The sequence below is a fragment of the Lolium rigidum genome, chromosome 6 (genome assembly GCF_022539505.1).
Source record: "Lolium rigidum isolate FL_2022 chromosome 6, APGP_CSIRO_Lrig_0.1, whole genome shotgun sequence".
NCBI classification, from domain to species: Eukaryota; Viridiplantae; Streptophyta; class Magnoliopsida; order Poales; family Poaceae; genus Lolium; species Lolium rigidum.
Window position 1 is genome coordinate 239,454,037 of NC_061513.1, and position 12,746 is coordinate 239,466,782.

Below are 12,746 nucleotides of genomic sequence, written 5' to 3' on the forward strand. Positions count from 1 at the left end.
GAGTACCTGGACGGATCGGCGAAGGAACCTGAGAATATGATCAAGGCCACGGACAAGGACGGAAGGAAATCTCGGTCCTCAATCCAGATTACGCACGGTGGATCGCTCAAGATCAAACTGTGCTTTCCTATCTCTTGCGGAACATGACAAGGGAGATCCTTACACAGCTCGTCGGTCTGACTACGTCCGCGGCTATCTGGACAAAGCTGACGGAGATGTTTTCGTCGCAGTCGAAGGCGCGGATTGTGCATCTTCGAACCCAGATCAACAAGACCAAGAGGGAGAACTTTGCCTCTGGTGCAACCTATTTTGATCGCATCAAATCTCTGGCTGATGAGATGTCGACTGCTGGAAAGCCTCAGGACGATGATGATATTGCTTCATATGTTCTGGCCGGTCTAGATGATCAATACAACGGCTTTGTTGCAGCGATTACCGCACTGATTAGGGCTCAGCAATCTGTGAGTCTTGGTGATTTGTATTCGCAGTTTCTTGCGTATGAGTCCCGTCTTGATGACCAGCAACCTGGTAACAACGATGGTGGTGAACTATCTGCCAACGCTGCATCCCGCGGTAACTATGGAGGCCGCAATAGGGGAGGAAGAAACGCTGGTGGTGGACGAGGAAACCCTGGTGGTCGTGGACAGTACAATGGCGGCAACCAGAACTATGGCTACAATGGCCAAGGCGGTGGAGGCAACTATGGTGGCGGTGGCTATCAAGGTGGCTACCAGCAGCGCCAAGGTGGAAGCCGCTCTAATGACCGCCAGGGACCCTCTGTAACGTGTCAGATCTGTGACAAGGAGGGGCACCCTGCATATCGATGCTGGAAGAGGTTTAATAAAGGCTACCAAGGCCCTGAGAGGTCGGTGAATTCAGCAACAGGGACTCATGGAGCTGATCCGACGTGGTACATTGACTCTGGCGCTACTGATCATATTACTGGAGAGTTGGATAAGCTGACCACCAGAGCGCTATAATGGCCAAGAACAAATCCATGGTCCGAATGGTAAAGGTATGGATATACATCACATTGGCCAAACTTTATATCGTACCCCCAATCATAGTTTTCAGCTCAAAAACATTCTTCATGTTCCCGCCGCCACTAAAAGCCTTCTTTCCACCCATAAACTTGCATCTGATAATCATGCTTTTATTGAACATTGGCCTGATTTTTTCTCTATCAAGGATCAGGACACAAAGAAAATTCTCCTTCAAGGTAGGAGCGTGGGTGGCCTCTATCCTCTCGCCGGCTTCTTCCTCGGTCGTCAAGAAAACAAGCCCTTGGTGTTCAGTCGTCATCACACTGGCATAGGCGTCTAGGACATCCTTCTTTACCGATTGTTCAGCAAATTCTTAGAGATAATGATATTCCCTTTAGTGCATCAAATAAAGAGTCAGTTTGTGACGCTTGTCAAAAGGCCAAGAGCCATCAATTACCTTATCCAAAGTCATCTAGTGAGTCGTTTGCTCCCTTAGAACTTGTGTTTTCTGATGTATGGGGTCCTGCCAGTGCCTCTGTTGGAAGAAATAAATATTATGTCAGTTTTATTGATGATTTTAGCAAGTTCACTTGGATATATATGCTTAAAAACAAATCTGATGTGTTTCAGCGTTTTCATGACTTCCAAAATCATGTTGAACGCTTGTTTGATCGCAAAATTCTAGCTGTTCAAACTGATTGGGGAGGAGAGTATCAAAAACTCAATTCCTTTTTCAGCGGGTTGGCATCTCGCACCATGTTTCATGTCCTCATGCGCATCGCAGAATGGATCCGCTGAGCGAAAGCATCGGCATATTGTTGAGGTTGGTCTATCCCTTCTAGCCCATGCTTCTATGCCTCTCAAATACCGGGATGAGGCCTTCCAAACGGCGGTGTTTCGATAAATCGCCTTCCTAGTAAAGTCATTGGACATCAAACTCCCGTTGAGCGCTTGTTCAAGAATAAGGGTGACTATTCCTTTCTACGAATTTTCGGGTGTGCTTGTTGGCCCAATCTTCGGCCCTATAATTCTCGCAAATTGCAATTCCGTTCTAAGCAATGTGCGTTTCTTGGCTATAGTGGTCAGCATAAAGGCTATCGTTGCCTTGACATCTCCACTGGTCGTATCTATATCTCCCGTGATGTTGTGTTTGATGAGTCGGTGTTTCCCTTCTCCACTCTAAATCCAAATGCTGGTGCTCAATTGCGCTCCAAAATTAGTGTTCTGCCATCTCATATTCGTCCTATGTTTGGGGATATTGATATTTTGGCTAATGATGATGCTAATCCTGCTAATTATCCAGCTGCTGAGTCATTTATGCAGAAACAGATGATTTTTTGGACCCTAGTGATCTGGGCGGGAATACGGGGACAGATCGGACGAATCTGTCTCGGGATCGTCCATGCGATCTACCTCGGATCGTGCACCGCGAGTGCAGACAGTGCGGGTCCTTCAGGCGGCCGAGATTTGCGCTCCTCCTCTCCTGGTGCGGCGCGTGGCGCGGCGCCCTCCACTCCCGCGCGACAGCCTGGGTCCGCGACAACGTCGTCTGTCGCTGCAGGCGAATCTTCGCTTGGCCCTGGATCTTCTGTTGCTGAGGCGTCTGCCCAGTCTGTTTCGGGATCTTCTGTGACGGAGTCTGCTGCGTCTGATCGTTCTGGATCTTCTGCGTTGGTACCTACTGTGAATCAGTCTGTGGAAAATCGCCCGCGTACACGACTTCAACAGGGTATTGTTCAACCCAAGATCATCACATATGGGCGTATTCGGTATGACAGAATTCGCTTTGCTAATTTTTGTAGCACTGGTGAGCCTTCAAATCTCCAGGAAGCTTTGGATGATCCTCGTTGGAAGGCTGCCATGGACGAAGAGTTTTCTGCTCTCGCTCGCAATCATACCTGGCATCTTGTTCCTGCAGATCGTGGGCGCAATGTTATTGACTGTAAGTGGGTCTATAAGGTGAAGCGTAAGGCTGATGGTACTGTTGATCGCTACAAAGCCAGGCTTGTTGCTAAGGGATTTAAACAGCAATATGGGATAGACTATGAGGACACGTTTAGTCCTGTGGTCAAGTCTGCTACTATCCGATTAATTCTGTCATTGGCAGTGTCTCGGAATTGGAAGCTCAGGCAACTTGATGTGAAGAACGCGTTCTTGCATGGTGTTCGGAAGAAGAGGTGTATATGCGGCAACCTCCTGGTTATTTTGATCCTTCTCGAAAGGGACACATCTGCAAGCTTGATAAAGCTCTTTATGGTCTCAAACAAGCTCCTCGTGCGTGGTATGCTCGTCTCAGTTCTAAGCTTCAGGATCTTGGTTTTTCTGCATCTAAGGCTGATACTTCGTTGTTTTTCTACAACAAAGGGGGAGTAACTATTTATATACTGGTGTATGTTGATGACATTGTTGTAGTCAGTTCCTCAGATTCAGGTGTTGATGCTCTACTTCATGATCTTGGCATGACTTTTGCATTGAAAGATCTAGGGGAGCTGCATTTCTTTTTGGGTATAGAAGTTAAGAAGGTATCGGATGGAATAATTCTTTCTCAAGAGAAGTATGCTAAGGAGTTGATTGCTAGAGTAAATATGACTGGTTGTAAGCCAGTTGATACTCCTTTATCAACCTCAGAGAAGCTGTCCTTGGTAGATGGAGAGTTGCTGAGTAGTGATGACTCTACTCGCTACAGAAGTATAGTAGGTGCTCTTCAGTATATTACTTTGACCCGTCCTGATATTTCATATTCAGTCAACAAGGTCTGTCAGTTTTTACATGCACCTACTACTGTTCACTGGACAGCAGTTAAGAGGATATTGCGATATTTACAAGGAACAGTCTCGTTAGGCTTGAGGTTAAGCAAATCTTCCTCTATACTTGTCGGTGCTTTTTCGATGCTGATTGGGCTGGATGCCCCGATGACAGGGAGGTCTACTCGGTGGCTTTGCTGTGTTTTTTGGGTCTAATTTGATCTCATGGAGTGCAAGGAAACAGGCAACGGTTTCTCGCTCCAAGACAGAGGCTGAGTATAAGGCTCTAGCAAATGCCACTGCTGAAGTAATTTGGATACAAATCCTATTGAAGGAGCTTGGAGTGCCGCAGCCAAGAGCTGCGTGTTTATGGTGTGATAATATTGGAGCTACATATTTATGTGCTAATCCTGTGTTTCATGCAAGGACAAAGCATATAGAGGTGGACTATCACTTTGTTCGTGAGAGAGTAGCTCGGAAACTTTTGGACATACGATTTATACCTTCAGGAGATCAACTAGCAGACGGCTTTACCAAGTCACTCTCTACAAGACAATTGGAGGCTTTTAAGCGCAATCTTAACTTGGATAAGTTATGATTGAGGGGAGTGTTAAACGGTATATATATTTGTTGTAGTTGAGTTGTATACGATCTCCTGTAATCTGTACAAGTCCTTGTCCTACAAGGCATCATGTAATCTGTCCAATATAAATACACACCTGGCGGCCCGGTTTAGGGTAACGCTGCACGCATATACTTTTACAGGGGGCACGCAATGAAAACAGTTGTACAAGTCAACGAGCTGCTTATGGAAAGTAGCGAATGGTGAGGGAAGCGATGAGGCGCTAATTAAGCGAACCGTTTTTTCTGCTGTCCGCGGAGTTTCCGTGTCATCTCGTGTTCGTCGACCGATCGCTGGGCCGTTCTCTTTCTACCGCTACGGCCCAACACAATCAGGCACGGGTATTCTTTTTGTGTCATTATAGTCCCACATCGCTTTTGTATACCGAGTCTGAGCAGTTTATATACACAAGTTTTTGGGTTACAGCAAGCTTCCTTGGAAACTACAAGCAACATCTATGGGAAACGAATTAAAGAAGGGAATTGTATGAGAAATATGAGAGAAAAGGCTGCGGGATAAGAAGAATTTTGGAAATCGAATGAGCGGAAGCTCTGCGGGATGAGAAAAAAAGCTCAGTGGGACCAGAGAAGAAGTTGGATAATTGAAGGCGAATAAGAGCAGAAAAAACATACCGGATCGGAAGAATTTGGGAAATCGGAGAATAAAAGGAGATCCCAATAATTGGGACCAGAGAAGAAGTTGGATAATTGAAGGCGAATAAGAGCAGAAAAAACATACCAGATCGGAAGAATTTGGGAAATCGGAGAATAAAAGGAGATCCCAATAATTGGGATGAGAGAAGAAGTTGGTTAATTGAAGACGAATAAGAGCAGGAAAAACATACCAGATCGGAAGAATTTGGAAAATCGGAGAATAAAAGAATATCCCAATAATTTGGAAAAAGAGGGCTGGCACGGTCCCCTGGCATCGAGGACGACGCACAAGTAGGGGCAGAGGTTGGCGATGGAGCGCAGCTGGTTCACGGGAGGGGACCCTTGTGAAGGGGAATGGATAATGTACGTGAGCAGTTTCTTTTATTATTATTCGATATGATCTAAATAATCATTCAATAGAAATCAACCCATTATCTATAATTTTTTTTAGATCTTTGACATAGTAGGCTTTCAATTACGGGTGACATGTTTATCTCAGCGGTAACAGCCGCACCACTTCTAGGATAACCTGCTAGGGGTATTCCAACTCTCAAATATGCGACGACAACTCTCAATTATGATGGTTCTTAATTGTCCGACTGTTGCTCATTGTGTTACCCAGTGCAACGCACGGGCACTTTTGCTAGTCCATTCTAACTTTTGCTTCAGCGTTTCAAAAGAAGTTAACTAAATTTCTAAAAAAAAGGAAAAAAAAGGATATTATGATAGAAATGAACCCATTTTATTATCCAACACAGATAAATAAAATAAAAAACTTGGACTATATGGCTATTTGGGCAATATTTTGCAACGTCAAATAAAATCTTTATAGTTTCAAAATCTTAAAACAATATGTTTGGTTTAAAATAATTTGAAACCAAATGTTTATGAAAACTCTATTTTTTAAAAAACCCCTTTTTGGTAACCACAAAAGTTTTAATTTCTTGTGAATTTCAATCAAGACAACCATCAAGCACAAAATTTTATTTTTATTTAACATTCCAAAATTAGGAAAATTTTGGGATGTGACAGACTACCACCCTTAAAAGGAATCTCGTCCCCGAGATTCAGAGAAAGGCTAGAAAGAAAGATGGGTTGGGATATCTATGTGGGCTAGCACCGTTAAAAGAAACTTTATATGTAGGATTTAACTTGGATTCCTACTTGGCACATCTCGGGCTATGTCATACACAGTGTCATCCTTTGAACCATTTGTGGCTTCTAACTTCATCTCCAATAGGCGGGTGTATATTCACACATCTTGATCTTCTATGCTTCTCAGGATGGCTTGAACGAATATTTTCCTCTTAGTAGGGCTTCTGATCTGCAAGGGTTGGCTGTTGAACTTGCTACCTTTGACATTGATGGGTCATTCTCTAGGTCAAATAGAATACTACACTTCCAAACGTAGCTGGTGGTCGTCCTCACTGTATTCCTACGTTTGACAACACTTATCTAATATTTAAGAGGATACCAAACCATCTTCCTAGGGTTCAAGCTTATCAATGTCATGTCTCTTATAGGTATGTCTCTCTAGATCCGTAAAGCCAACAATACAAGAGCGAATAACAAGAGTAGTAGGAATGGTGATCAATCCATCCTGCACTCATATCATTACTCTGTACATGGTTTATGGAATCTCACGTTCTAACTCTTGGTCAACCTCACCGTATGACAAAAGCTTTCGTGAAGATTGAACTATTGTTCATTCCCATTGTTTATTCTTTTAAAATAAAACTTCTATCAATCCCTAGCTATTGGTTTGCGTCTCTCACATTCTACACTTCTTCATCTTGATTGGAACACCATGGTTGGAGTTGTTAACATTGTTGTATCCATGGAAACTTGCCAAGAAAATGCTTGCTTGGTTTGGGGTGTAGATAAGAATAGATAGAAAGATTCTAAAGAAGTTTCCTACCCAAACACAACATATCAAATAAATTCATTATACAAACAATATCTAACAAGCATCAAGCAACATGGTTCGAACACAAACAAACTATTTAGTATGGTCATACCACAATTTGGTATGATCAATGCGTTATTACGATATCGTTGGTGAATAAAAGAGAACTACTGGTGGTCTCGTCTATTTCTATCTCGAGTGCTTCAAATTCCCTTTTTTACTTCTTTGACTTGCTTCTGTGTATTATGAAGTCTAGACGGAGTATTTCTTCAAGTTCTTCGTTGGTTTTCAATGTAGTGAATCATGATGAATCGATGGATCACATATGAAGCATCGGTTTCACGCTTCAGTGTCTTGGTCATCAATATTCCTTTGAATGTATTGGCAAGATGTCACTATTTAGTGCACACAAATGGCGCCTAATACCTACATGTATATTTGGCTGGTAGAGTTTAGGCTCTTTGCAGAAAAGCGAGCATTTTCCCTACCTTTTGTAAACATCATTTGTCTTTGAAAATCTAACCCTAAAAGCATGAACCCAAGTTCTCATCACGCTGGCGCACCAGGGATAGACACTAGAGTCCAGCTTAATGCTACCCAAGTTTACCCATAAAGTTTTATTATGAAATTGGGATGAGAGAGATCTTCCAACAGCTCCAGGTCCAGTTGCTCAAAGTTTTCCGTAACCGGGGACACGACTAAGTACTTAGTTTTTTACACTCTGCAGATGTTTGTACACTTTACCCGCACGACTTAGTCAGCCCCTTTTTCCACCATGATGCTCATTTTGCTCAAATGGTTGGGAGAAGACTAAGACGAGACTATTTCGGAAGTAAGGCCCTCGGCCCTGCGGACGGACCCGTTCCAACCTATACAACTACATCCGTTGGTCACGTCGGGACAGGTCCCTACAACCTACTTAGTCAAGACAGAGCCCATATGACATGCGGCTGTACAAGAAGCTACTAAACAAGAAACATGTCCAATCTCTTTTGTTCCTGGGCGGCGGACCCCACCAATTTTCACCGTGCAGACGCTCCACTCGTACCAATCCGCCCAGGTGTTTTATTTATTCAAGTTGTTTTCATTTATAACAGAAAAACATATTTTATTCGTCTCATCTCATCATGATATCCCAACCACGTGTCTAGTAGCATGACTAAGCAAAACTACTTATGATGGCAACTAAAGGGAAACTAGAGGAATCCTAAGACTAATAATAGGATTAGCATAGCATATATAATATATTTTGAAAACTTCTTACACATGCAATCTATTATATACTAAAAGCAAAATACGGTTGTAAAATAAAGCAACCACGTTTATCCACATATGCTTAAAATACATATGATGTTGATCCTAAATTTAACGGATGAGATTAAAAGATAATAAGTGTTACATACACCATTAAATATGTACAAACAAGTACTTGACACGCAAAATGAAAATATGGACGTGCAATGCAAAGGCTGGGACGTATAAAGCAAGGACAACCATATTTTATGGGAAAAACTGACCGGACTCCCACACATTTCATGGGACGTGTAAACCAAGGTCATTTGGAAAAATCTAGCCCGGACCAGAAAAAAATCTGACCGAATTCCCATATTAGGTGGGACGTGTAAATCAGGCCATTTGAAGAAACAAATTCTGATTGTTTGCGTTTAAGTTGTAGTAGCACGTGAAGATAAATCACTTACCCTAGAACTAGTACGTGGTGATGTTGTGGTGATGTTGGTCAGTGTTTTTTTTTTCTCCGATGAGATTTTCGAAATATCGTAAAAAATAGTTATTCTGGTTAACGCCGAGAAAATCTACATACATGACGAAATATATACGTTGAAGTAATAGTAGCGTGTGAAGATACAAATCTTATATTTTAATAACAAACACAAGACTTATCTCTCAAAGAGCCTAGCTACCACTGCTAAAATAGAAACCACATACCCTACCTAGAAATAAAACGTGGTGATGTTGGTCAGTGTTTTCTTTCTTGGCCGAGTTTCCAGAATCTCGCAAGAAACGGTTGTTCCAGTTACCATTTATACGGGATGAAATATATAGACATTTATCTATTTTTTCTCTCAAAATGAGAGTTTTTTTATAAATTATGGAGAAAATTAAATGTGTTTGACAAATCTCGGCCAATATTATGACCGGTATTTTTGGTATTTTTGAAAACCGGTACCGCATTTTTTCGCAGCCGAGACAAAAGCCCTAATGTTGGTAGATAATTGATCATGGATGGAGCGAATGGATATGGTAGACTAAAAGGACTCCCAAATTGCAGAAAAATAGACTACTCCGCAATGTTAAATAAAAAAGAGAAAAACTTAGCATGTCATGGACAGAGCATTTAAGCATCCCATGATTCAAATGATGCATTTGCATGTAAGAACACTAGTAGAAAAACGTCCATTCGTACCGGTTCCGGAGGGCATTCGTACCGGTTTTGCAACCGGTATAAAACTTCCGGCACTAAAGCCCCCCCCCTTTCGTACCGGTTGCTTACGAACCGGTATAAAAGGGGCCTCCACGTGGGCCACCAGGAGAGCTCAGGGCTAAGGATATTTGGTACCGGTTGGTAATACGAACCGGTACCAAAGGTTCCCCCCGCGGCAGGGAATTTGCCCAAATCTCTGCCGCGGCAGAGAATTGGCTTTTTAGGGTTTTGGAGAGGTTTAGGGATATCGGTTTGTTTCATATCGCGTCGATGCACCAGAAACGCGTTTGGGTTTAGGTAGTACATGAAGATCAAGATGATGCATAGCAAGTTGGTGCATATAATATAACACACATGTTATTGCATAAGATCGCAAATTAAGTAGCACTATGCATGAAGATCGATATTCATGCATAGTGGTGCTCTCCGAGGCGTACTCAATATATGTCTATTACATGTAGCATAGTGGTACTCTTCGAGTCAACTATATATGTAACATGTACATCTTCATTCATAGTGGTGCTCTGCGAGTGGTGGTATGACGTCCCGAAGGAAAAATCCCGCCAATTCCTCGCCTATTGCTATGAAGCGGTCATCGATTGAGAGCTTGTTCCGCTTTCTTGCCAACTATAAAAGAATAAGATACAAATGAATACATGAAACAACTATTACTGAAACTCAGCACAACTTATCATAACAAAACAAATTTGTGAAGATTGTTTTTGTACCTCTTTATTTCTTTCATTATTCGTTCTCTCGTTGACAATTCTGCGGATGTACTCGCAAACGAAGAATCCACAGAGATCGGTCCCCGGAGGTTGTTGCGGGCATTTCTTTACAAGAATATAATTCAATCAAACAATAGTCAAGTATGATAATTAAAAGGTGTGTGGACCTAGGTAGTACTACTTACTTTCGCACGCCATCGCAGCTTCGGTGTCCATTCACGGGACGTATCTTCCTTGATGAAAGTTTGCCATACGCTGCTCGACAAAAGAAAATGCATAAAAGAGTCATCAATTAGTTCAAAGCAGGAAATTAACGAAACAAACCGATAAGAATTAAAATTACCTTCTGAGCATTAAAAAACAAGACACGTATAGATCCTTTTTTTTGCTTAGTGAGTCCAAGACTTCAACTTCTCCAATTTCCAAATTGATGACGAGAAGAATAAAGTGAAACCTACGCACGTTTCAATATGTAGTGTCATATATATAAGTCATTAGTTAAAATTTTGACATACGGTGAGCAAAATATAATGTGTTATAAGACAGTAAGACTCACTCGAAGTTGTAAGGCCAAAGTATTAGCTTTTTGTCACGTTGTCGCTTCAAAAACCTTAGCAAAGTCTGCGGTGTATCCTTGTTATAGAGGGGATTCTCTATAGTTTTAACATGCATTGTGTTCGGGTCAATGAACCCAATGTCTGTGATATCGTCCCTTTTGCATTCGAGCATCTTCGATCTGCATAATATAGCGCACAAAATATTATAATCTGCAGACAATGAACGACTTCTCAAATTAAATAAATAAATCACTTACAGACAATAGCAACTGATGATTGATTTGTCGAGGGCCCGGAGATTGTATAACTGAAAGAGTTCAGCGATGTCAACGTTCACACAGTACTCCTGGAAGTAGTGCTCTTCCCTAACTCGCACCATGATAGTCTGGATCCCTTCCTTTGAGGCCTTAAGGTACCACGAATGCAAGTTACGCATACATGTTGGTACCTTGCTGAGATTCTCGACCAAATCTTTCCCTTGAACAAACCGATATGCTCGTTCAGCTAAGGCGTAATCGGTTGCGTCTTGTCGAGAACTTTGAACGGTCTTCCCGTCAAACACCTTGAGAGGGGCGACCGATTGAACGGGCTGTTGTCCGAGCTGGTAGACACTCGTGTATCCCTTTTATCTCCCTGATACCCGATTGAACGGGTTTTGTCGCCTCGATCATCTTGTCATACGACCTTTCAATAGAACGCGCATAGTCAGATGGCGGCGATGGTACAGGGTCATATAGATTGTCAACGGTACGCACAACTTTCACCCGATCTAGTGTCTTCTCGAAAGGTATCTCTGGCACTTTCGGTGCAAAAAATTTCTTCACCTCGGCCTGAACGGCCTCCGCGTTTTCCTCTGGAGTTTTTTTCCCAAGGTAACTTCTCAGTAGGCGGCAGTTGTTTCTCCTTTCTAGCTTTCTTCCTAGGCGGCGTACCGTTCCGCTTAACGGACGCTGTCTTACGCGGAGGATCTCGAGATGGTGGACTCACGCCGGGGTCCCTCTCGGGTAGGTGTGGACTTGGCTGCTCACCGGGACTACCACCGGGAGGAGTCGATGGCATTTGCTGCTCATGTGTAGGAGTCGGTGGCCTTTGCAAAAGGACGACGTACTTCTTCGGCCATAGGGCGAAACCGTGCTTGACATCGGCCGGTGTCCTCTCATCTTCACCTCTAGGAATATCAAGCTCCACTTTTTCAAAACCCGAAACAACTTCATCCACCCCGACACGAACACAACCAGGTGGAATGGGCATATGATGGTGCATTGCTCCATCTTCACTTGGGTACACATAGCCGACCGCCACCTTAACGTACGCGGTCCTGATTAACATATGTAGCTCGCAATCTGTCTTCTCCGTGACATAATCCACGGGGTAGCTTCCTCCACATCCGTCAAGATGCGAGGAACCGACACTGCTTCTTCGCTGAGATGGGGCAGCATCGGCTTGTGGATCCTGTAGAAACAGCGGCTGATCGGGTGCCCTCCGATTTCTCTCAAGAGCCTCCACCCTAGATAACAACTCCGTTACAATGTCGGCGTCCTTCTTCTTCTTTCGCGAACGGCTTCTATAAGTGTCAGCACCTGTCCGGCCACGCTTCCTTCATGGTGAGACCCGGGCGAGCTCGTACCCGTCCAACATGTTCGGGGTTCCCCGGAGCGAGTGTCGGCTTGTCATTCTCTCGATTGGGAATGTACTCTCCCTTTCGACCTTTTCAATTGCATCTACAAGCTTCGGTACAATTGCCTCAATTTTTTCCTTCCATTTTCCCTTCGCAACGATCAGCCCCTGTCTTTGGGTCCAACCCTGCCCCATGAGCGAACAACCAGAACTTGGACCGTTCGGGCCAGTCCCATGTCTGTGGAGTGATTCCATGATCAATCAGTTTATTCTCAAACGCTTTCCACTTCGGAATGGCACTCTTGTAGCCACCTGACCCCAAATGATGCGAAAGTTTCTTCTTTGCAGCATTTTCGGTATTTTTCTTTGATCGGGACACAAAAGTAGACGATTTCTTATACTCCTTAAATGCGGCCCAGTGATCTTTTATCTTCACTAGATTATCATCGAATACTGGATCTTCATTCTTATATTTGTCCCATAAATTTTTCTT

General features: G+C 43.2%; 1 non-coding gene across 1 annotated transcript; it reads left to right on the forward strand.

The window, feature by feature from the left end:
* Positions 1-356: 356 nt before the first annotated feature.
* Positions 357-496, forward strand: LOC124668801. The gene has a single exon (XR_006991881.1). It is a non-coding gene; the product is annotated as a small nucleolar RNA Z247 (small nucleolar RNA).
* The last annotated feature ends 12,250 nt before the right edge of the window (positions 497-12,746 follow it).